Source organism: Lissotriton vulgaris, chromosome 3_1, assembly GCF_964263255.1.
Source record: "Lissotriton vulgaris chromosome 3_1, aLisVul1.2, whole genome shotgun sequence".
NCBI classification, from domain to species: domain Eukaryota; kingdom Metazoa; phylum Chordata; class Amphibia; order Caudata; family Salamandridae; genus Lissotriton; species Lissotriton vulgaris.
The window spans coordinates 1,950,327,085-1,950,351,595 of NC_141689.1; positions in this window are offsets into that span (position 1 = coordinate 1,950,327,085).

Consider the following 24,511-nt stretch of genomic DNA (forward strand, 5'->3'; position numbering starts at 1 on the left):
ATTTTGTATAAATATGGGCATCTTTTACTTGATATAAAAGTTCGGAAATCAGTGGTAATGGGTAACGATTCTTCTTTGTGACCAAGTTTAACTCCTGATAGTCAATGCAGGTCCTCAGGGTTCCATCTTTCTTGGGAATAAAAAAAAGAGGGGAGGATACTGGGGACTGGGATGGCCGAATAAATCCGCTGGCTAAATTTTGATCCACATACTCCTTCAAATGTTGGTTCTCTGGCTCAGATAACGCATATATCCGACTACAACGGAGTGAGGCTCCCGGCTCTAACTCAATCTTGCAATCATAATGCCGATGGGGAGGGAGCTTCTGAGCTTCTTTTTCATTAAAGACTTCTTTTAAATCTTGGTACTCCTCCGGAATCTCGGGAACTTCCAAAGTACAGATCACTTGTATTTGATTAGCTAAACTGGAAGACATAGTCAGACTCTGAATAGCTGGAGGATAGTGAAAACAATGTTCTGAACAGTATTCAGAGCTCATTTCCACTGTTCGTTTGGCCCAATCGATCTTTGGATTATGTTCCGTAAGCCAGGGCAATCTCAAAATGAGCTGGAACTGGGGAGCATCAATTACATTAAAGCTAATGTAACTTCGATGATCTCCAGGACCCATCACCGTGATAATTTCAGAGTAAAAAATAATTGGTCCGGAGGACAAATTGGTACCGTCCACCGCCCGAACCGGTTCTGGCTTTAATTTCCTTTCAAACCGAATTCCCAAAGATTTAGTAAACTGGATGTCACAAAAATTGCCAGTTGCCCCAGAGTCGAGCATGACAGAAACTACTGCCTCCTTAGAATCTTCAAAGCAAATCTGACTGGATAACATTAGATGAGGGGCAGAAGATTGCAAGGTATTGGCCAATTGTAGAGGATTTGGAGTTGACTCCTTTGCGGCTCCCACCAGGGCAACTCCGTCTACTGGTGGAGGTTGTCTTTTACCCATGAATTGGACTTTGGTTTTTTAGGGCATTCTTTTACAAAGTGACCTGAAAGACCACAGTACATACATACCTTGCCCAAACGCCGCTTTTCTCATTCTTCCTGACTAAGAGGCCCTCGCACCTTACCAATCTGCATCGGTTCTTCACTGGAACTTCCTTCATTGCTCTTGCAAGCCTCAGACCTGACACAATCAAATCGGGGCGGAATGGTTCTGATGTCCTTCCAACGTTCACTACGTCTTTCTGATTGACGCTGATCAATTTGAAGAACCAAGTCAATGAGTTCAGAAACGTCGGTGGGTCTTCTGGGAATTTGGGCCAGCCCATCCTTAAGCTCATCCTTAAGGCCTCTGTAAAAAATTGCTGCCCTCTTAGCCTCTGGCCAGTTGGTTTCCATGGTTAACTTATTGAATTGGGCCAAATATGCCACCAACTCCTTGTTCCCCTGTTTCAGATCCAATAACTCGTTATCGGTAGCCTGCGAAACTGCCCTTCGATCAAAGGTTCGTAAAAATTCAGTCTTGAAATCTTCAAATTTATATAACACTGGATCATTAGAAGACACCAAAGGCATTGACCACGCCGCAGCATCCCCACTCAGGTAAGACAGAACAAAAGCCACTTTGGATTGATCCTCTTTGAACAACATGGGTTTACACAGAAAGTGCAACGAGCACTGTATGAGAAAAATCTGTGCTTTATGGGGATCCCCCTGAAACCTTTCTGGGGAGGCCAAAGGAATGGTAGGGGACATGGCATGTACTACTTGGGTCGTTAGCTCTGAGGACGAAGAGGAAGGGGTGAAGGTTTGAGACTTAATACCCCCAAAATTTGGACTGGGATTAACTGTGAGGTCATCTATCCTTTGACGCAAATAACTAGTCTCCTGATTTGACTTCCTAACCTCCTCTCTAGTCTCACTTAATTGTTTCTGTGACCCCTCAAGAATGGAAGCCAAAGTCTTAATGTCCAAGCCCTCCGCCATAACGCCCAGACAGAAAGCAATTAGAGGCACTTCAATCTGTCAAGAAACAGTACCTGAAATTTCCAGAGTTCTGTGGGAGCGCGCGGCCTTGGCTGTTCAGAAGATAATTCCCAACTCCCCTACACCTCTGCGTCCCAGAGACTCTGAGCCCAGAAGTGAGGGGGAAAGAGGAAGTGGATTAACAAACAGAGAGACTGCCACACAGATGCCTGCTTCCTGTCTTCTGATGGAAGGATTCACCTGAAATGAGTAGCAGAGAGTTACTAAGTTCTTCTTACACAATTACAGTAAATAATAAACAAATACTGAACCCTACTCTCAATACCTGGTATTTGTGTGGAAGTAGCCTCTCTCTAGCTGATAAGACAGTTGTATTGATTGAGTTAACCCTTATCAGATTGTTGTCAAAATGTCTTGTCTTTCTCTTATACAAGTTCTTCAACTGGAAACTGAGTCTGAAGTTCATTGGTAAATAAAAGTATATCCCTATATGCATATATTTATATACTTCTACATACTGGACTGTACTGAGGTTATGTAGCCGTGGATCCTATGCTTCTGCACAGTTCATGTAGACTCGAAAATCTACTCACTGCTCGCTCACAATGACTCCATGGGTTAGTAATGCCTTAAGACGGAATTGTTCTTAGTTCGCAATTAATAGTTTAGTTCGAATTTTCTGAAGAAAGTAGAAAAGCTCTATCGTGCTCGTGCTCTTGTCACAAAAGAAACTGCAATTAGTCCTCTGACCTATAAGCTCAGGCGGGACCCAGAACGAAACTCAGAAGTGGTGCAGAAACAAACTTCCTCGGAATTTCTCACCAAGCTAATATAACAATGAAAATAAACTGGCTTACCCGAACTCTGGAATGGAGCTCTGGAGAAGGAGCTTCGGGAGGAAAAGGATTATTGCCTGGAAATACTTGACAGCTGTTCAACTACGAAGCCGGCCGGCAAAAACAACTCATAACCAGCTCCGTACTGATGGGAGGTTCCAGGAAGTCAGAGCGAATCACCCAAATGTTCAATAGAGTTGAACGTGAAGAGTCTCACAGGAATGTGACTGGTCCCGAAAATGTTTCAGTTGAAGTGTGCAGCATTCTTAATGCTGGCACACGAAATGGCGGATGGAAGGGAAAAACACTAGAGCGCTAACCAAGCTTAGGGCGCTCAGAAAGGGCATCACCTCGCTGCCATTTTGCGACGCTGTGGCTCCAATTCATCCTTAAGCCCACTATGGAACCGAGCCTTCTACAGTGGATAGGGTACCCCAGGGAACGACTTTGAACCTTCAGATTCACCATCCTGTCAGCCATGTGAGAGGGGAGATGAAGGATGGACACCCCTAGCCCCGGGCAGCTTTACCTGATAATGAAAAAAATCTGAAAGCCATTTCGGGCCAGCCACACGCTGGGCATTGTGGGTTAATCTGTCTGCGCTGGGCCTGACCCATTCCTATTGAAATGAGCACTGATCCTGAATGTACTGAATTAGTTGCACGAATTCAGAAGCCTAGAATAATTCACTGACACCCTTAGTCTTATTCTGCCCGGGGTGGGACCCGAACCCTCGATGTCTTGCATGCCTTAGCAGTCAGCGACCTATCTTTTACACCATTGCAACCCTACTTCACCAAAGAGGCTGGGGCCCAGTTCCCCACCATCCAAGTCGGCCGCTCTAGCCATCACGCCACATCAGAGAGTCCTAATTAGGGGGCAGGTTTTGCAAGTCTCCCAACCGAATGTAACTGAGACAGGGGCCACATGCCCTCTACCCGGAGCTCTCGCGAACTTGATTGACACACTCTAGTGGGTTATGCTACAGAAGTGGTGCAGGCCAGCCCCCCTCCCCCCAAACTTGCACCAAGCAAAGCGAGCTCAGTGCTGGATGGAAATGCAACTCACCGCTAACTCCATGGCAATAGGAGCCTTTCCTACTTCAAGCCTGTGCTCAACTCAACAGACCCTGAGGCCTCCACTACTGCTAGTGAGGTTGCTGCTCCACCTGTACCTCACATGCAGCAGTCAAGCTCCTTGTTGCGACTCAGGCACCGATGGAGACTGGTAGGCTCCAACCAGGAAAGGGGAACGTGCAGGCAGCCGCTCGTGCCGTGGTGCATTGGCTCCCCGGAACCAGGCTGTTCAGACGTAGCATCACTTGGCCTCTAACCCCCTGGACCACTCCAGCCATCACTCTTCCTAGCCGCAGTGGTGCAGGGCTGCGGTGGTGCGCTCCCCTCTATCAACATCATTCGGGCACTACTGCCTAACACCGAACCTCGTCCCTGTGGTCCTCCTGCCCACCAGACTGCCCGGGATGCTGGGTTGGGCAGCCCAGCGACACCCTCGATGATGTGAAGGTATGCAAAACTTCTCCCCACATCTCCTCTCAATAGTTGTTCAGCGCTCCGCCCCGGTTTCCAAAAGTAACCTGCAGGCCGTGCACTTGTAGCACCCACATTGTCTCCTCCTGGCCTGCAGCAGGGTCCATCCATGCGAGGGGGGAGGCAGGGGGGGATTGCAATTCTCGCTTTTGGCCTCCCATTGGCCAGGTATTTCCGTGCTACCTTTAGCTTTCTTTTTCCAGGGGGTGGGGGTAGAATCCTCCCTTAGTTGTTGGGCACACTAAGCCGCCCTGCTGATTTTCCCAGGTCGCAGGCAGCTGTTATGGCCTGGCCCATGAGGCCCCCTTCCGGGGCAGCCTCTGCTAGAAAAGTAGTACCTAGTGAACTAACTATAGAGCTCTTGATTCATGTATGAACTATGTACCTAGATTTGTGTTTTGAGTTTTCCCTTGGGAGTGTCATTAACTACAATCTATGTTTCGAGAGTTTCATTGGGAGTGCCAGTAACACAATCTGGATTTCAAGTTATTCCTTGGGAGTGTATAGCTCCAATCTGTGGTTTTGGTTATTCTGTTTCCTTGCTGTGTTTCTGATAGAGGCTGTAAGTGCATGGTGCTAAAGTTATTGCACATCCATTGTTTGAGATGCCATCTCCGCGGTTGGAACCAGGTGAGTGCATGACAGTCATCAATCCCACCCACAAAGAATATATTACCAAAACCAAAGGTAGCCTGGAACCAGATTGCTCTCCTAAAGGAAGTGAAAACAGTTTCTTCCAGAAAGTGATGTTTCAACTGCAATTCTTGCCCTTGTACTCTGACCTCTGCTCAATGACCTCCTCGATTCCACATTGCTTCCCCCTTGAAAACATCCAACATGCGTTAGCAACTTTCATTTTGGGCCTAAATAAATATGATTTCATTACTTCTGTCTTTATGTAACGTCAGTGTCTCCCCTTGCTGTCCTTCATGAGCTTGAAAAACAACTACATAATCTACAAATCAATAAATACCTTCCTTGCTTGTCTTGCAGACAAGCATGCTCTCTCTGGTGGCTCTTAGTGCACCCGTAGCAAGGACTCCATCAGATTTGAGACTAATAAGTTGAGAAAGAAAAAAACATTGCATGAGGCCTTTTCCACAGATGCACTTAGGATTTGGAAAAATATGCCTGATCCAACATGACCTCCCCAACCCTGCCCAATTTAGAAATAAGGTGCAGTTGCTAACCATGAAAAAATTCAACATCAGACTGCAGTAGCTTTAAACTGCTGCTCCCAGACCCCAGCTACAGCTCATATCAACTCTATGTATTCTTCTTGCCTTTGGCCTTTTACCTCCCTCCCCTGCCTTTTGGTTAAGTTTGCTGTATACTAATACCACAAACATACCTACATATATAAATGCAGAAATAGCCAGGTGAATACTTTATAATGTTCCTGTCTATTTATCCAGTGCCAGAGGGAGATCAAATGTCTGTCATCCTACACCTCTCCTCCCCACTTTCCTGTATGGATTCTTTCATAAGACAGAGTCCATAAAACCCATCCATCTTTTGGAAATATAATGACAGCTGATATTAATATCTACAAAAAATATTTCTTGTATTTCAATGAGAACTCCATCAATGATGCTAACCATAATAATTTCGCACATGGCTGGACTTTTACCCACGTAAGTACTTTAAGAACTCTTACATTGTTAGCAAATCCCACACATTTTTTTTTATTACACTCGTGTCATAAACGTTTTTTAAACAGTTCTCATGCATAATGCAAGCGAATTTGCCATTTTGCAATGTCATGTAAACATGATGTGCATTGGTAGAAACGTATCACATGAAATCTGAAATAACACTTGAAAGCATTACCAAATGCCAGTGGCTGTTTGTCGCTATCATTCCCACCTAGAACCTGTCGTCCCAGCTTGATCATAGGCGCAGATAAGATATCGATCGTTTGTCGGTGCATCCAAAGACAGGGTCATTCTCGATCCACATTGCAGACCAGTACCAGCTTCCTATTTCTTTGGGGGACAAATAAGAGCTCAATCCGAATAACAAATCCTTCTCAGTTACTACCAGTATTGTCTGAGAGGAAGACCTCATGGAAATACATATGTGGGTCGAAACAATAACCTGTGGTCTGGAAATAATTATATTATCTGGAACGTGCACTTAAATTGGAACCGTCCAGAGTGTCAGTTCATGTTTTTTTGTGTAAATACTATTAGTGTAACATTATTCACTACTGCAACCATTCACTATTACTGCTCCGTTGTATCTTGGAGCACCTGTTTTATGATTTTTTTAAATCTCTGTACGGAGAAACAATAAATGTTATGTTGTTATGTCATGTTGTTTTATGATGTTATGTTTGTTATGTTATCAGTGATTTTATATTGCGCCAATCACATGTGAGGGTACCCAGGGGGCTCTGTCACAGGTGTATGAGTCCAGCCCTGGGAGCCTACTCGAAAAGCCAGGTCTTCAGCTTCTTGCAAAAGTCAACAAGAGATGAGCAAGCTCTGATGTGTTGTTGTAGGTCATTGCAGGTGTTAAGGGGCGGGTACGAGAAGGTGCGGCCCCCTGTTCGGCTTTTGTGTATGTGTGAGATGTGTGCTAGTGAGAGGCTGGCAGAGTGGAAGTGTCTGGAACGTTGATGGTATTCAGTGAATACATATAACTGTACATATGGTTATAAATACCATGTCAATATTTGGGGCCAATGAAGCGTAGGCTTATGGATTCCTCCATTGTGATTTCAGATTGCCTTTTATGGCCAGCCACTGATTTTTTAGCAAAATTTACTTTCAATGTGATTTGTACATACTTTGTGTTGCAGTGCTTTTATAATTTTTTGTCGTATATGTTTTTTTTAAATATTCTTGCTGCTACTTTACTGCCTGTGAACGGGCCTAGGCACATCCTGGATACATAATTGTGCAATCCTTTCTCTGCAATGCTGCATCTGTTTGGTGATGAAAGGGGGTGGGGTGGATCAGGGACTAGAGAGCAGGCCATCATTTTCTCTCAGAAAAAAATAAGTGATGGGTGGAATGCTTGAACTCTCTGAACCAGAACACAAGCAACACAAGACTGGTTTCTCCCTAGTTTAGTTAGGCTCCTCAGTCGGGTGAAGCTTGATTGCAGTGGCACCTGAGAACGGGTCCCGCGTCTGGGCATACCAGTTACACCTAGGGCATAGAACTGCAGTAAACAAAACTGTGATGGGTGAATTGTTTCAATTAATCTCAGCCATTGATAATTATTTTGAGCCGCACCCCAGTCCATTGCTTGTTCGCCCACAGTATCACTCAGACTGGACCCAGCCGTGTGCAAATCAGTCGCCGCCCTGCTCCTTTAGGAACAATCCGCCCAAAGTAATCAAGCCAGGTCCTCTCTGAATCGAAACGAAAGCAATCAAAAACCGGTTTCACCCTAGCTGGGGCTTCTCAGTCGGGTGCAGCTTGGTTCCAGTGGCATGTTGAGCAGGGGAATCACATATTGGCATACCTTTCATACCGATAGCCTCACACGGAATGTTAGACCTGACATCTTTTGGAGTGTTTCTGCTGGCTTTTTGCTTTCTGACCTCCAAGTTTTTACTCTGTTTTTGCTGGTTTTATGTCTCTGCGCACTTTCTTACTGCTGTTCAGTGTTAACGTGCAAGTGCTCCTGTTTTAAAATATGTTATGGATTAGTGTTTCCATGATTGACATATTTGATTTACTGGTAAGTCCCTAGTAATGTGCACTGAATGTGCAAGGGCCTTTAAATCAAATGCTACTAGTGGGCCAGAAGCACTGATTTTGCCACCCACATGATTAGCCCTGCAAAGGTATCTCAGACCTTCCACTGCAGGGTCTGCGTGCAGTTTATAACTGCCATGTTGACCTGGCAAGTGCACCTACTTGCCATGTCCTAATCTCCCCGGCTGTTACACATAAATCACCCCTAAGTTAGGTCCAAGGTACCCCTGTGGCAGGGTGTTGTGCATGTTAAAGGTAGGACTTGTACTGGTGTGTGGCATGTTCTGGTAGTGTAAGTAAGTAAGTAAATAATTGCTTTATTTTATGATTAATAAAAATCATTACAAACAGAGATAAAACACCGTATGTAATCAGAGAAACAATTTAAAAAAAATATATGTATAATTTTTTGGCAGCATTAATAAAGGACAACAATAAGTAAGATGCATTGTGCAAAGTTGCTAGCAGGCAATTTCTAAACCCTATCATAACATTTATATAAAACACTTATCTTTAGTCTTAAAATTAGTAAGTCCTGTAACAATTATAATATAAAATTTGGGCATGGCTTATTAAAAGTAAATTAAAACAAGCTTTTCATTGTCATCGCCATCTTGCGTGAACAACATATTACAGACTAACAAGTCTGTTTTGGCTAATAGTTTTTTTTCGGCAATAAAAATGAACTTTACAAATCGAGTGATCAGGCGAAGTGTTGACCCAGTAAGACAAGTAATAATAGCATGTCGACATGTTCTCATCCCCAGTTCGTTAAAATTTGGTCTTAAAAGAGTCTTCCGCTCTAACAAATGGGGACATGTTGTCACAATGTGTATAAAAGTGTCATCATCGTAACCACATAATCTACAAATGTTAAAGGACCAATTTTTTTCCCATTTGGGTATTCCGTCCTTAGTGGGGTATCTCCCAAAGCGCAATAGCATACATTATCCCGTAAGTATGATTTTAGGTGAGTCAACAAATATAATTGAGGTTCTAATTTATGAATGAGTTAGAAATTGACCAAGAGAGGGAATTTATTCTAAGCTCAACTTTATCTAAAATAATCAATAATAGGTTGGCTTATCTATTTATTGTTTGTTTATAAACAGATTTGCTCTTACCCTCTTCTTCAAACATTGGACAATTAAAATTAATTAAACTCTTGTTTAAAAAGGATCTCCAGCTACAAGCATGCTCATATTATATTATCTCCTGCCAACATTGGTTGGCAAGGGTGTCTTTTTCTGAACGATATAATGAGTATAGCATTTTTAGAAAGGCAGATTGCCGTACTAAAGATTGCCTTTTCAGACCAAATTCTAATCTAACATTGGCATGTCCGATGTGCTTCGGAATCCTAAAAACTGATTTAAAAACTTTTATTTGCAGGTCATCAAGAATTTTCACGTCTTTACCACAAAAAATCATTGAACCATAAGTCAAAGATGGAATCAACTTCGCTTTCATGACCTTCAGTAAATGCTCTTGGTTTGGACTTGACAAATTATCCCTCAACTTTCTAAAAGCAAAAGACAACGCTGTTGCCTTTGCTTTGAGATTAGTAAAATGCTGTTTAAATGACATTTTATCATCAAATGTTATTCCTAGATATTTATAAAATTTTACAGTTTCAATATGTAATCTGTTAATGTTCCATTCTTTCTTATCTACTTTTTTACCACCTATAATCATTATTTTTGTTTTTTTGGAGTTCATTTTCAAATCATTAAGGGTAATATAATGATTGAAAGAATCAGTTCATCTTCTTAATCCTATAACGGAATGACTTAATAATATGGTGTAATCTGCATATTGTAAATACTTAATCTCTTTGCTAAAAATTGAGGGCGAGTGAGCATTAACTTCTTTGAAGTGTCTAGGGAGATCAGCCATAAATAAATTAAAAAAACATGGAGCAAGTACACAGCCTTGTTTCAGGTCCATCTTAGTGTCAAGATGGCGGGTAGTACTTCTGCCATCTCCGATTTCAATCTCAACCCATGTATTGGAATATAACAATTTCATCATATTCAGCAATTGTTTTGGGATACCCCATTCCAAAAGTTTAGCCCATAATAAATTTTGAGGAGCAGAGCCTAAAGCGGCTTTAAGGTTGACAAAACAAACATGTAACTTTTGCTTTCTATATTTTGCCCTATCGCCTAATAAAGATAATAAAATCAAGTTTGTGCTAGTTGATTTTCCGCTTTTAAAACCAGTTTGGAAAGCTGGAATTAAGTTTTTTTCTTGAGGCCCAGTCTTCCAGATCTTCAAGGAGGCACCTCGTAAAAATGTTTGCCTCCACATCAGTCAATGCAATAAGTTGATAATTTGCAGGATTGTCTTGTGGGTTTTATATATTGGATGGATTATGTTTCCTTGCCATGAGTCAGGAACTGTTCTAGATTTAATGACGTCATTAAATAAAATCATTAGAACCTCAGGCCAATACTTAAAATTTGCTTCAAAAATTGAGTTTGGAATCCCATTGGGGCCAGGCGCTCCGTTCGATTTGATCCTGTTCATTGCTTTTTTGAATTGCTCCACATGCCAAAACTCAGTTTCTTGAGGTTCCATTTGGACAATGAGAGAGACACGCACCTTAGGCCACAAGCCCTCAATATATGACTCTGAATGATCATTAGCCAGGTCAAAGCTGTATTTTCTGGCTTCATCTCTACTTGATGTATATGTCTTCTGGCAGAGAGTGTTGGAGAAGGATTGTTGGGCCGCAGGTGCAACATAAAGATTATAGATAAAAGGTGCCCAACAGGATTCATCTATATTCTCACTGTTCCACCTATTAATACCATTTTCCAGATTACTAATTATGCTCCAAAATAATTTTGGATTTCGGGTTTTACATGAAAAATTTCATTTGGCCCACAAACCTTCGTAATAAGTTTGTTTGGCTTTCCATAGCTCATATTTATATTGCTTTCTGAAATTTTTTAATTTAAGGATGTTCCAAGTTTTTTGGGTTCCATTCCGTTTTCTAAAAACTGCCCTTGTAGCTCTATTAAGCTCTCTTTTTAAGTGAAGCAAACAGTTATTATACCATCCTTTTTTTTATTCTCCTCATAATGAAGCCAGATTACTAATTATGCTCCAAAATAATTTTGGATTTCGGGTTTTACATGAAAAAATGTTTTGGCCCATAAACCTTTGTAATAAGTTTGTTTGGCTTTCCATAGCTCATATTTATATTGCTTTCTGAATTTTTTTAATTTAAGGATGTTCCAAGTTTTTTGGGTTCCATTCGGTTTTCTAAAACCTGCCCTTGTAGCTCTATTAAGCTCTCTTTTTAAGTGAAGCAAACAGTTTTTATACCATCCTATTTTTTATTCTGCTCATAATGAAGCCAGATCACTAATTATGCTCCAAAATAATTTTGGATTTCGGGTTTTACATGAAAAAAATTTTGGGCCCATAAACCTTCGTAATAAGTTTGTTTGGCTTTCCATAGCTCATATTTATATTGCTTTCTGAAATTTTTTAATTTAAGGATGTTCCAAGTTTTTTGGGTTCCATTCGGTTTTCTAAAAACTGCCCTTGTAGCTCTATTAAGCTCTCTTTTTAAGTGAAGCAAACAGTTATTATACCATCCTATTTTTTATTGTCCTCATAATGAAGCCGTTTGATGATGTGGACGAGGGAAAGCGATCTAAAAGTAAAGCACACAGGTTGGGCCAGATATCATTCATCGACTTCCCTTTTTTTCCACCAGAGCTTTATTAATTAAGAGATCGAGGAAGTTGTCCTTGTAGTGAATTACAGAACATTTCATTTCTCACTATGTAATCCATCCCATGGGATAGAAGAGGAGTTTTACTTATAACATCTTATAAGCATAACTTCCCATTGGGACAAGATAGGTATATGGAGTTTAGTATGCCTGGACACAGAATGTAAAAATGCATCTTTTAGTGAAGATGATTTTTATGTTCTGTGTTTGAAACTATCACTTTTAGAAAGTAGTTATTGTATTGCTTAGCCATCTTGTGTGCCTCTGATAGATTTGTGGTTTGGCTGCCTGGCTTTGGAGTGACAGGGGGTGGGGATAAGCGTTCTCTCAGACAGCCACTGGGGGGTTCGCGGTTGATGTGTGTCCCACCTTTCCTGAATGAGTCAGGGTTGGGCTGAATAGATCTAGGCTGCATTCGGAGTAGTGGGATGAGTTTTCACTAGCACCTGAATAGGCCTGGCCTGCATTTGACAATGCTGTCTTCCCCTCCTGCTGGGAAGCTGGGCCAGTGAGGACCAAACTGGTTTGGACTGAGCCCAGAGTCTCTCTGCCTAAGAGAGCAAAGAGAAAATGAGTATAAATATGGGGGTCCAAACCCCAGAACTTTAGAACTTGCTGGAATCAAGAAACCTGCCAAGAAGAAGAGCTGGAAGAGCTGTCAGGAGGAGTACTTTCCCTTAGCTGTCTTGTTGCTTTGTTGGTTGACCTGCAGTTGCTGCTTCTGCCTTGGACAGTGAAAGGACTGGGCTAAACTTGCTTTACTTTTGCTGTGTATCCCCAAGGGCTTGAAGTAGAGCTTGCCTCCTGTTCTGAAGTCTCAGGGACTGCAAAGACTTCACCAACCTCTTGGTACTGCTTCTGGAACCATTTCTACAGTTGCCACAGAGAAGGGAAAAGCTACTGACTCCGTCACCTACTCCATCACTGGCTCCGTGTTCTGAAGGCACCCCAGAAGGCACCAACGCATCTCGAACTGCAAACCAGGTCTCACCAAAGACGACAAACGAAGACGCCGCCACTGAGCCACTACTTGCACCGTGACCTGTGGGCATGCACCCGCACCACCTTGCTTCACTTTGCCGCCCCAGTCTCACTGACGCCGTCACTGCCTGCTGACTTCAACACTTGTGACCGCATTGTGACTGGGGGCACTGCTCGTAAGTTTCATGACACATCAACTCGTCTCACAAAGCAGTCTGGGCCGACCCATGCCAGCTCCCGCTAACCTGCTCTGTCGCTTGCACCATGACCTGCCAGCAGTGCAACAAGCACTGCCTCACTCCACATCGTAGCCTTGGTCTCACTCACTCTGCTGGACGACTGTCACTGAACCACTGCCTGCACCACGCTTTGAGGGCACCGTCCGCTGCACCATTTCACTTTACATCGCAACCGCGATAATTGCCATGACAGGCTCACACCAATGTGTTGGATGCAATGGAAAAGGTACTGTTTATGAGTCTGCCAACACCCCCGTCCGACGCAGTCTGATGGAAGTGTTGTACTCTATCGGTTTTAGTATCGGGGTAGCCCTGGAGGGAGTTTCCAACTCGGAAGAACTGTGTTTTTGAGATATTTCTGCAATTTGAAAGAATATCTTGCAATATATATTTTTAAATACTGTCTGTTAGAGTCTTATAATTTTGGTCTTGTTTTGGATATATACAAATATTGGATATTTGTCTAATCTGATGTGGTGTCTTTTTGTAGTATTTTCACTGTATTACTGTTTAGCTATGTACAAATGCTTTACACACTGCCTCTGAGATAAGCCTAACTACTCATGCCTAGCTACCAAGGAGGTGAGCAGGGGTTATTTTAAGAGTGTAACTCCCTTACCCTGACTAGGAAGAAAGGTCCCTACTTGGACAAAGGTGCAAACCATTGCGAACTAGAGACCCCCATTTCTAACCTTGAAGTAAACAAAAAAGTGATTGGTGGAATGCTTGAATTAATCTCAGCTAGTGGTAATTACTCAAAGCCACATCTGAGTCCATCATAAATTTCTTTAAGAAAATCAGAGCACTTTAAAAAAATCAGTTTTCAATTTTGAAATGTAAAGAAAGGGACTGTGGTCTACTGACCTTTGACTGTAGGCAACCGTAAGGCATTGTAATTTGAGTCTTGCCTAATTAATATTTTAGACAGGTCTTTCTGTGAGCTTCTCCCAACTCCCCACCCCCAGAGTCAGTAATTTGCAAACTAACCTATTAGTACGTACGTAAGTCATAAAACAAGATACTGGACCCAAACAGTAGTGTCTTAATTTGCAACCACTTCCTCTTTGAACATCTGTCTATTAATCTTTTCAATAAATAGAACAGCAGTAAAAGCTGTTACATATGATCTTTTGGAGGAAGGAGTAGTACAGAATGTTGCAGAAAAGCAGACTCTTCTGCCTGATCTTCTAACATAACATTGTCTTCACCAATTGCTTCTCCAAGAAAAAAGGTCCCCTGTCCACTCCAAGACCTCCTTAGTTAAAGGTGACCTGGAATGCAATTGCCATGCAAAACAAAGCTAAAGGAACTTTACAGAGGGTATAATTAGCAGAGAAGAAGATAAACCATCATTGTTCATGCTAAGAGCGGCACAGAAGATTTTCAAAGCGCCTGTATTCGGCTTGCACTTGGACCATCAAGAACACCTGCTTCCATCTAAATAATTTTAAAAAGGGTGTGAGAAATTGGGTAGTTGGTTGACTGGGGTGTGAGTCCTAGTTAAGGAACAGCCACAATCGCTTGCAAGAGATCCACAAAAAGTCAGTAAACTAACTATGCTTAACCCTGAGTAGCTTGGCTAAAAACGTAATCATGCTTTACTTAGAGGCAATATGTAAACATTTTATTCAGCACACAAACTGTAATATAGCGAGAAAACAACACATGAAAACCCCCACACTAATTCAGAAAAATAGAGCACATTTTGATACATTATTTGACATCAAAATGACAAAAATCCAATCAATGAAATCAGAGTTATGATTTTTTAGTAAAAACTAGCGCCTAAAAGATCACAGAGCCAACCGCAAACATATAGTCATGTGAGACCGAGTCGAGAGTTATGGGATTGGGCCCAGCCAGTGCAAACCTTTGTACTTAGAAGAACATCTGTGAAAAAGTGTCTGAGAAGGTAAAGTTCAAAGGAGTAAGGCTGCAGTAATTGTCTGAAGAGGGAGCTTCGTCATCGGATGGGCTTGGGCCAAAACCGCAGTGAAGATTTCTACATTCATACTTAGTTGTTGAAATGGAGGTAAAAGAATCTCCAGTTGGACAAAGTAGCAGGCTTTAGCTGAAGACTGTTCCACAAGGTCGGAAACCTTGGCAAACAACCACTGAAATGGATTTGATGCTATGGAGAAGAACATAGCGGGAGAAGCCATGAAGTCAGTCCTAAAGGTGATGCACCTCGTGCAGCTAGGCAAGCAGGTTGGTGCCATTCTCTTCCTGGTTTTCAGAGCACTTTTGGGTCAAAAGTGTCTAGGTCCTCAGTTTTAGTTTATGGCCATCAAGTTTTTATTAGCACCACAAGCAAGGTTCCAGGACTGGTGGGACACCTTTTGGGGATTTACGAATCAGTCAGGATGAGTCCAGGTGCAGGTTAAATATGGTGGGAGACTTTGATGTCCCTGTGTCTCTGAACAGGAGGCCTGCAAACTAGCCCTTGAAGTCACTCTGGTAGTTCTGAGTGCCAATGAAGACGCAGAGCTTAACAGGATGCCTGGCCTCTGAGGGTTAAAGGAAGGCTCTAAGCAGCAAAACAGTTTTCCAGGCACACCAGCAGTCTGGCAAAGTGCACAGCAAGTCACACTAGCAGGCAGGCCTGGGTCTGAAGGTCCTATTTTTATACCCTAGTACCCTTCTTCTGGAAGATGGGACAAGCTTCTGGAAAGGTTCTTTGAAGTGCATTGAATTACCTGACTGTTATGGGTCTGGCCACTGCCTAACTCGCTCCCTGGTAAAATGTAATACAAGTATGTGATGTGCCATGTAAGATCAAGAATAATTGGATTTGAGGTTTTCATGGTGAAATATTATTTGCTTGGTTATACGAGTTTGTGTTTTGAACTGGTTAAAAAATCCTACAACGATTGCTGTGTGTTAGAACCGGCTGTCTCTAGTTCGCAGAGGTATGCACTTTTGACAAATAGGGACACACCTTTTCTAGTCAGGGCAAGGGGATCACACCCTTTGATAACCCCTGCTCACCCCCTTGGTAGCTTGGCAGAGCAGACAGGCTTATCTCAGAGGCTTTGTGTTAAGCATTAATGACCACATACAGTAATAACGTGAATACACTACAAATGGACACGACACAGTAGTATTATAAAAATAAGGATTTTTATATAAGGCTTAGCACAAGACCAAATAACGACAAAAATATACCACAATCTTAATAAATACTCTTGGAAGGGAAAATAATAGTTCAAATGTAGTTTCTTCTTAGCACAAAGTCTTTAGTATCAAAAGCAACTCTTCTTCTTGAAAACACAGTTCTTGGCAACAATGCAACCCACACGGGAGTCACACGACGTCGAGACAAAGTTAATCCAAAGGGTTCGGCGTCGACCGCGAGGAGCGCTACGTCGAGCCTGGAGTCGAGCAGACCCCCACAACACAGTACCTTGGAAAAGCGAAGCACACGATGATCAGCGGCGTCGAGCAATCCGGCGTCGCGTCTTCGGTGTCGATCAGGCCTCAGTAGTCGTCGATGTCGATGATGATGTTGCAAGAGTGAGCAGCGCTCACGGCGTCGAGAGGGCACGAAGTCGATGCGATCAGCAGCGGTGCAGACACAAGGTCCCTTGGAGCTGGAGCCGAACTCACTACTCACTGGCGTTGCTGCTGGGGTTGATCGGGCCCGCCGGCCGGCGTCAAGGAAGCGGGACACTGGAGCCGTTACTCACGATGTCGAGCTGGATTCGGCGACGTCCGTCGGCGTCGAGATTGCTGGTTTCTTTCAGAGGTGCTGGATTCTCAAGTTCCAGCAGTAAGCACTTTTAGCAGATGAAGTCCTTTAGCCCTGTGACTTCAACAGGAGGCTGGCACTCTTCCAGCCCTTGGAGATTTTCTTAGCAAAGTTTGAGAGCACACACACAGTTCCTCTCTCCTGGTTCCTTGGCAAAAATAAAGAAGCACATGCAGGATTCCCCCAGCAAACAGCACACTGGCAGAAGGGGTAGGCAAGTCCTTGGATCAGCAGGCTTCTTGTCCTTGGTTTCAAGGTTCCTTGTCAGAAGTGATCTAAATTCTTGGTTCAGGGGTCCTTCTCTTATACCCCTTTTTGGCTTTGATCCCTTTGTCCATGCAGGGGGATTTCCCAACATCCCGGGTCTGTTGTGGGTGTAGCCAGGCAGAGGCACCTGGTCTATTCACTGAGCAGGGCTGGGTCCTCAGACACCCAGCAGGAGGTGGAGCCAGCATTGTCACTGGCAGGAGCAGAGCTATCGGTCTCCTGGTAGGAGGTGGGGCTAGGATCATCCATGGCAGGCACAGAGACATCAGTCGCCTGGCAGGAGGTGGAGCCAGCATTGTATCAGGCAGGGCAGGCTATCAGAAGCTACTCTCCCCCTACTCTCAACGCAAATGTCCCACTCATCCCACACTGACTCATCAGGTCTCTGGAGCCACCCAGCTCCTGTCATACACGCACCAAACCGGCAGAAACCAGAAATGGTTAGACAAGAAAATAGCCACTTTCTAAAAGTGCTATTTTCAAACCCAGAGTCCAAAAACCATCCACACAAATGGATGCGTAATTAAACCCCGAGTTCAGGGATACCAAACTCGACATTGCACCATGCTCCCCGAGCCAGCTAGGATTATAGCCTTAATAATCCTGGCAGCCCATTCTAACTAATGGAGAGCAGGTTACCTCGCAATAGTGAAAAACGAATATAGCTGTAATTCACTATTAGGACATGCCAACCTTGTCAGGCTTGTCCTACCTTATGCTTACAATGCACCCTGCCCGTAGGCCTACCATAGGGGTGACTAACATGAAGTTAAGGGAAGGTTTGGGGACTGGCAAGTAGGGGTACCTGCGCAGTCAGCGTGACAGTACAAGACTGCACGTGGGTCTGGCAATGGCAGACCCTCAGACATACTTTTACTCGGCCGCTCTTGTGGGTGGCACAACATGTGCTGCAAGCCCACGAGCGGCATTTGTATTTACAAGCCCCGGCACTCCTGGTGCGCTAGACTAGGGACTGACAGTAAACCAAATAAGCCAAGCATGGAATTCAATCAATACAGTAATTTAACATAGGGAGCATTTGCACTGTGGCACTGATCAGCAGTGGCACAGTGCCCAAAGCAGTATACCAGCAAAACATGGTAAACAGTGGAGGCAAACAGAAAAATAATGGAGGAGAGACTCAAGCCAATGATGTCAGGTCTAACACTGTGCAAATGATAAACTGAACTTTCTGGAAACACAAGTATGCAAATGTGCAAATAATAGATTCTAGTTGCTGGAAACATGAGTATTCAAATGATGTATACCTCAACATCCTTCTCCTACATGTGCACACGTTTAAACTGTTAAAAACATGTTACGCATGTGAAGAAATAACAGCGGTTGAGCCAGGGTATTTCATCCGGTCCCGCTCTTCAAGTTTTACTTTGCCTCGTATACCGGCATCATTTACCTGTCTCTGGTTCCTTGTCGGCATTGGACCCAGCTTGAGTTCTGCTTCCTGGCTCCATTCTTCTCTGGCGGTGTTCGCTTTCGGGTGTGTACCCTCTGGCTTCCTGGTTCTTCCTGTTTCTCGCCAGCTCATCCACGGACGCTGTAAAATGAAACACAAGGAAGAACAAAAATGATTACAACAGCTACATAATAAAAGCAAGGTAAAATAGACACCCTGCTTGCATTCTGGTGAGTCAAAAGAAAAACCATTTTATTTTCCTTGATTCTTTGGAGTTTAAAACATTTTATAAGAAAGAATTCAGGGGCATATTACCAACAACTAGCGATAATTTTTGTCTCTAACTTGTTTAGAGACAAAAATTATCGCCGCACATCGGCGATTTTTATCGCAGATAAACCTTGCTATTAACAAGGTTTATCGCAAATGCGATAAAAAACGGCCGAAATGCATGAATATCGCTGAAAAGTCAGCGATATTCATGCATTATCGAGCAAATGCTCTTAGCCATGTTATCCACCTCCCATTGGATAACATGGCTAGGAACTGCTCAGGGCAGGTGTTAGCTTTTGGAGATATTCGCGCTTAGCTCGAATATCTCCAAAAGTTGGTAATAGGAGATAGCGATGTTAGGGACTGTTTCCAGTCGCTAACATCTTGGCACGCCCACTTTGCATGTCATTAGTGATAAATATCACTGACATGCAAAGCAAGGCCCAAGATGGTCGCTATCTCCTATTAGCTGTCACTAACTGGTGTTAGCGACAGCTTGGTAATAGGGAGATAATTTTATCTCCGCTTTCTTGGCTTTTAAAGCCAAAAAAGCGGAGATAAACCCCCTTGATAATATGCCCCTCAGTTCAAGTAAAGCAAGTAACAGCGTTGAAAAGCAGAAAGGAAAACAATATTATTCTTATGGTGAGGATTACCCGTAATCATGGAGAAACTTTCATCTGCTGTATAGAGACATTGGCATTTTCAGTCAAATAAGCAAGTGAACTGGAAATCGGATGCAAGATCAGCTGATAGTAAGTTGGAACTAAATGTGGCAAAATTAGGGAAAATTTGAAAAAAGGAATGGTATCAGGTTTATAAAACTTGATTCATTTTACAGGTTGGTTTCTCTCCATTCTTCTGCCTGAAAAGTTCATAAGCAATATTGAAAGAGACTACATTCAGAAGTACAACTATTTAGTAATGCTAGGGATGAAAAAATGTGCAGGGCAGATAATATGTGAAACCCTTTGAATAATTCATATGATCGCTTATATGTATGTTCTTTTCCTAACATGCATAGTAACAATATGAAGAACAATTTCTCTGAACAAGAGTTGCACACAGTCTGAATTCCTGACCCTGAGATTCGAGAAATCCTAGACATTCTGCAGGAGAACTTTCCAGTCAAACAAGGCATCCTGTATCTTCATTACATTGTCGTTTTTTCTTGTCACAATCACCTTTCTCCCTGGGGGCTCCCAGATTGGCAGTGTGAATATCTGCCTATTGCCTTTCTGTTAGTTCCCAGAGGATTGTGGGACTTGTTGTCGCCAAAGCAGAACAATCTGGAGTGGAGGTGAGTGGCTTGTCATATCACTGGCTCCCCTGCCCTCGCTCCAAGCTGACTGCAGTGGCATTACAGGGACATTCGGCCCTTTGTGTGGCTGCAGAGCACAGGCTACGCAGGTGTAATCAGGGCTGTGCTGTGCTCCGCTCCCCCATCCTGCCACCAATTGGCCCATTGATGCACCCCTGATCCTTTTTTGTGTGAGTCTCTGAAAGGGATTCACAAAGTCTAACTGTCGGCTACACCCAGTCATATGACCCAAGACAGGTTAGCATTTTAAAAATTGTAATGAAAAAAATGACTTTATCATCAAAGAGGATTTATCATTGAAAATTCATAGGTACCAAACATGAGATTTCTACCTGCTACCAATTAGGAAATACAGCGTATTAAACATAATAAGGACTCCCCTATGTAATCCCATATGAGGGGTAGGCCTTACAGTAGTGGAAAACCAAGTTAGAAGTTTTTAACTAACATAACATGTAAAACTTTAAAGTTCATGACAAAGCTTTTATTACTCAGCACCCTGCTCTATAGACGATCTAGAGCCTTACTTAGGGGTAAGGGATATGTAATAAAACATTAATTTAATGATTGACAATGGGGTTTAAATGTCAAATTGACATGCAGTGTAAAATTGCATTTAGACTGCAATGGCAGGCCTGGGACATGTTTTAGGGTGCTGTGTAAGCTAGTAGCACAATAAGTTCTGCAAACCCGCTAGTGTCATTTAATTTACAGGCCTTGCATATATGGTATACTACTTGACAAGGCATGTATAAGTATCTAAAATATGCCAATTAGGTATATGCCAATCAAGCCATATTTAGGGGAGTGAGCACAAGCACTTTAGCACTGGCTAGCAGTGGTGAAGTGCACAAAGTCCTAAGGCTAATAAAAACAAATTTCTGTAATAAATTGTAGATAAGTAAGCAAAAGGTTTGTGGGAAGACCACCCTAAGGCTGACAGGTCAAGCAACAGGCATCAGAAACTCTCATTGTAGCCCCAGCCTGTCTCAAGCAAAAGGAAATTAGCCATCCCTCTACCATAAGGTCTTCTGGGTTTTGCTCCATAACAAAGCTCTTATCCACAGTTTGGGATTTCTCTACAGTAAGGGCACATAAGGCACACAATGAAGACTGCACCATTTGCCACAAACAATTGTATCATGGAAGGCAAGGCAGACATCCCGGGACTGAAGAAAAGTGTTTTTCTGATTGGCATCATTTGTACCGGGACTCCATTGCTTTTTCATTGCCATCTCGTGTCAAAAACTTCCACACGACCCACCTGGTCGTTTCTGCTGATGCCTTGGGGAAAATCTAAACTGACATGACAGAGACCATCTTGCAGCCTGCATTTCGACCCAGGAACTGTCGCACACCCAACCCCATGTTTTTTGCAGTTCAACAGAAAGCCATAAGACACCCATGCCCTGTGTAAACAAGCTTGTTTTTCATCTCCTGCTCCCAGCCTGGTAAACATCCTTAACACCGTGATCAGGTTATCTGGACAATGGTCTGACTGTTGGGCCCTGATAAGGTTGATTAAACAATGACTTGAAAGACCGGGCTTTGATCAAGGCAATTGAACAATCACCTGAAAAGACTAAACCTTGATCAAAGCCGAGTGAATAATGATTTGTGTACCAAGCCTTGGCCAGGTCACCATCTACAAACGTCGTCTGGATCTAGTTATCAACTGCAAACACTGCCCTGATTAAACAATGAACTAACAGCCAACAGACTGGGATGAAAAAGTATAAAGGGCTTGTAAGTTACAGAGTGAAGTAGCAGCCTCCTCTGTCTTGTCTCTGACTAGCTTGGGACTCTGTTCCATAGCCCGGGCTATTGAAATAAATCTGTGTTCCTCCTGCAGATGAAGGCTCCTGTGTATCCTTTTACTAAGTATGGAAGCTATGGAAGACTAGGGCGGTTCCCCCGCCGCCGAGACCCAGTAAGTGGGTTTAACCGGTTCTTCAGAACCAGCAGCCAATTGGTCCATATGAAAAACAACCATCCAATCCTCTGAGAAAATAAAACATAAAAAGACAGAAGCTGATAGTACAAAATAACTCAAACTTATAGATAAGTTGCTTAAATATATTTCATGGGTTTTGTACAGTATTCTGAAGATTCTCCCTCCAGGCATGCAATATACAGCAGTATCTTGCATGTTACTCAATTAACAATTATGGTTGCAGAATCATCACAAATGTAACTGCTCTCATGTCCAATTTCAGAATTGATGCAGCCACGAAGAGTGTTCAAAAGGGTAAGTCTTGGGGTTGGATGTTCTGCCTTTTAATAAATAGTCACTTTAGTCATTCACTGTGAGAAAATTGATTATTAGCTGGAGTAGGTGGCAGTCCACTACAAGTGATAATGGTGCTATTCTTGTTAGGTCAAATAATGGTTTCAGCAATTCAAACCTGAGCATAAGCTGTGTTAGATGTGGCACAGAGAAGACTTAACTTAAGAAATGTTGTAAAGCAAGTATAAGTACCAAAACAGTTATAAAACACAATGCAATAAAAATCCCACTCTAACTTATAAACATAGACAATAGTTTAGTGACCAAAATGACACCAAAAAATAAATAAAAAGGGGAGCAACATTTTTAAAGTTTTAAATAAAAATAGCAACAAAAAGTGAAAAACACAATCCTTGGGCAATCGGTCATGCTGGACTTGGGCAAGGTAGGAGGTTATGGCCAACCATGATCAATTGCAGTTGGATACAAGGATTTCATCCTGTAGAAAGTGTTACCTTCGATTCTTAGAAACATTTCTGGGATTCAGTGGGTCGTCAATGATTCAGTGCTGTCTACAGTAGGTGGAACCTGAAGCTGGGCTCAAAGGTGATGAATCAATTTGGAAATCACGGGTCCCTGCAAAACAAGATAACTTGCCAAGCGCAGGGAAGAATCTAAATATTTAAAACCAAGCTTAAGCAAGAAGCAAATATTGTTAGTGTGCAGGCATACATTAACACAACTGGCATAATAGTGATAATATAATGACAGTTCATCCAATGATTAGAAAAACTTCTAATAATTCTGTATCGCAAAATATACTTACATTTTGTGAATTTTTCATTACAATATTTAAAAGATACAATATCATACATCATAATATCTTAATTACATGAGTAATGTCCTAAGCAGTAATCAATTATAAGTAAATAATGCATTTTTTTATGGACCATTGTTTGGTTCTGTGAACGGTCCAAGAAATCCTGTTCAGTATACTTCTGATTAATACATATGACTGAAAACGAGAAACATTATTTCATTGATACATGATTCATTAACAATGTATTTCATAGTGTGAATGTCTTCGATTTTATCTATGCACGTTTCAGCATGAATTCCTTCATCAGGAAGCCATCACATCATGCACTGAAAAGGACACAAACTTTTAAATATCATTTACCAGACCTTATGGGCATCTAAGTCCAATGTAATGGTGACTAATTAATGTTAAATGGTGGGGTTAGGTCTGTCAAAGGGGGTATTTTGACATGTCAAATTTGCAGGTTAAACCTACACAGCCAGGCTACTGGTGGCATGTTTGCTGTCATGTTTTGCATTGTTGTATTAGTGGTGGCACAATATGTGCTGCAGTCCGCGAGTGAAATATGGCAATTATTATAACCAATTTCAAAACATTTTAGGGGATAGAGCACATGCACTGAGGCCTGGTTAGTAGAGTCCCCGTGCACACAAAAAACAGGATCAGTCCATATTAATGTGGGTGATCATGCTAAAAGAGGCATTTTAGTACACTCACTTAGAGACTGTAAAATATCAGACTCTATCATGACATCAAGAAAAAATTAATACCTGAAAACGGTTGAAAACTTGCCAGCTATAAGATAATTTGAATGGGGATATGAATAGTATGACCATAACTAATACATCGGAACATGTAGGATATATTAGCCCCATGCCCTCCTAAATCTAACTTCCTAACTTACAGAAATGGAGATATAGCAGAATGCAAAAATGTATGTGAATGCGCACCTTAATGTAAGGCATCTTTCAGGGGGCATTGTACAGACTAGGTATCATTAAACATAGTAAATGCAAAATAACAATACTGGCAGATGTTGAACAACTTCTGAAAAAAGTAGAATCCATGAATAAGAGCTAGGGACTTCTGGAAATGCCTATTTGTGAACCTTTACTACGGTAAATATTCATAATGGAAATGATATTCTATTGGCATAAAGTATTAAAGGATATGCAGCATTTTTCAACCTTTCTCTGATCTGTTGCAGTGTTTTTACCAATGTCCGAGAATTTCTCCTTTTAGCCCAGCCATATTAGTTGAAAATCAACTAATGCACTGATGCATACACGTATGCACACAGGCGCTAACAAACGAGTGTACGTTCACATGCGTGCAAATATAAACAAACAGAGGTATAATTACTAAGCTATAAGCAATCCAGCACAGAAGCCAAAAATGATGTACTGTGTTGCATGAGAAGTAGAGAGCAAGAC